This window comes from Elephantulus edwardii, unplaced genomic scaffold (genome assembly GCF_000299155.1).
Source record: "Elephantulus edwardii isolate Elephantulus edwardi_28Jun2011 unplaced genomic scaffold, EleEdw1.0 scaffold00146, whole genome shotgun sequence".
Lineage (NCBI taxonomy): Eukaryota > Metazoa > Chordata > Mammalia > Macroscelidea > Macroscelididae > Elephantulus > Elephantulus edwardii.
This window is the reverse complement of record NW_006399896.1, coordinates 5,206,348-5,208,558: the sequence shown is the minus strand read 5'-3', so window position 1 is coordinate 5,208,558 and position 2,211 is coordinate 5,206,348. Positions and strand designations below refer to the sequence as shown.

General features: G+C 35.3%; 1 protein-coding gene across 2 annotated transcripts in view; it reads left to right on the top strand.

Annotated features, from left to right (window-relative positions):
- Positions 1-2,211, top strand: part of TTC13 (tetratricopeptide repeat domain 13) — a 124,680-nt gene that overhangs the window by 106,828 nt on the left and 15,641 nt on the right. The gene's annotated exons all lie outside the window — the stretch shown is intronic.

Genomic DNA, 2,211 nt, shown 5'->3' with positions numbered 1-2,211 from the left:
GTGAAGTGTCTGTTCATATCCTGTGCACATTTTTCAATTGGATTATTTACCTTCTTGTTGTGGTGCTCAAGTATTTTATAAATTCTGGATATAAGTCATTACCAAATACTTTTTCCCAGTATGTGGTTTCCCGTTTTACCCTGTTGGAGAAGTTTTTGGATGTGCAGAGGGATTTGTTTCTTAGAAGATCCCATTCATCTATTTTATCTTTTCCTAGTTGTAGGTTTTCCAGGATACTTGGAAGACTGTTTATGTTGTGGATTAGGACTTCTAGCGTTGTTCCTAGCTTTTCTTTAATGAAGTTTATAGTCCTTGGTTTTAGTCTTAGGTCCATGATCCACCTTGAGTTGGTTTTTATATATGGAGTGAGGTGTGTGGATCTTGCTTGAGTCTTTTGCAGATACTTTCCCAATTTTGCCAGCACCATTTGTTAAAAAGGCTGTCATTTCCCCTCCTAACTGATTTCATCTCCTTGACAAAAATCAGTTGACCATAGATAGATGGGCTGATCTCCTGGTTCTCAATTCTTTTCCATTGGTTTGTGTGTCTGTCATTGTACCAGTACCATGCTGTCTTTACCATCACGGCAGTGTAGTAAGATTTGAAATCAGGGAGTGAGAGACCTCCTACCTTTTTTCTATTTTTAAGGAGTACTTTGCTTATCCGGGGCTTCTTTCCATTCCAAACTAAACTGGAGATTGCCTTTTCCATCTTGTTGAAGAAGGGGATTGGTATTTGTATTGGGATTGCATTAAACGTGTAAATTGCCTTTGGTAGTATTGCCATTTTCACAATATTGAGTCTTTCTATCCATGAGCAAGGGATATTCTTCCACTTCTCAAGTTCTCTTTTTGTTTCTTGTAGTAAATGTTTTATACTTTTATTTGAATAGGTCCTTTTGTGCTTCTGGTTAAATTTATTCCCAAGTATTTAATCTTGTGATTAGCTATTGTGGGGGGTATTGTTTTTCTTAGTTCCAGCTCTGTATTCTCTTTGTCACTGTAGAGAAATGCAACTGATTTTTGTATGTTGATCTAGTATACTGCTACTCTGCTGAATTGTTCCACTGTGTTCAATAGTTTTCTTGCTAAGTCTTTAGGGTTTTCTAAGTATACTATCATATTATCTGCATAGAGAGATCATTTTACCTCCTCTTTGCCAATTTGGATACCTTTTATTCCCTTCTCTTTTCTTATTGCTATCACTAAGACTTCCAATACAGTATTGAATAAGAGAGGAGATAATGGGCATCCTTGCCTAGTTCCTGTTCTTAAAGGGAATGCCTTTAACCTCTCTCCATTGAGAACACTGTTGGCTGTCAGGTTTGCATACTTTTTACTATGCTGAAGAAATTCCCCTCTAATCCTATTTTGTTGAGTGTTTTAATCAGGAAAGGGTGTTTGTTGGATTTTGTCAAAGGCCTTTTCTGCATCAATTGATAGGATCATGTGGTTCTTGTTCTTTGCTTTGTTAATGTGATGTTGAACAACATTAGTTGTTTTCCTTATGTTGAACCATCCTTGCATACCTGTTATGAATCCCACTTGGTCATGGTGAATTATTTCTTTGATGTATTGTTAGATTCTATTGGCCAGTATTTTATTCAGGATTTTTGCATCTATGTTCATGAGAGATATTGGCCTATAGTTTTCTATTTTGGTGGTATCCTTTCCTGGCTTTGGTATCAAGGATATGTTTACTTCATAGAATGAGTCTGGGAGAATTCCATCTTTTTCTTTTTTCTGAAATAATTTATGTAGAATTGGTAACAGTTCTTCTCTGAATGTTTGATAAAATTCACTTGTAAAACCATCTGCTCCAGGGCTTTATTTGGTTGAAAGTTGTTGTGTTACCTTTTCAATTTCTTCTTTTGTAATGGGTCTGTTCAGATGTTCAGTTTTGGTTTGTGTCAGTTTAGTTAGGTTGTGCATTTCTAAGTTTGTCCATTTCCTCTAGGTTTTCATATTTATTTGAGTATAGTTTTTCATAATACTCTAATGTTAGCTTTTTTATTTTAGTTGGCTCTGTTGTGATGTTACCTGATTCATCTCTTATTCGTGTTACTTATGTCTTCTCCCTCTTTTCTTTTGTGAGTTTTGCTAGTGGTTTATCGGTTTTGTTGACCTTTTCAAAGAACCAACTCCTAGTTTTGTTGATAGTTTCAGTTGTTTTTCTGTTTTCTATTTCATTTATTTCTGCTCTAGTTTTTAT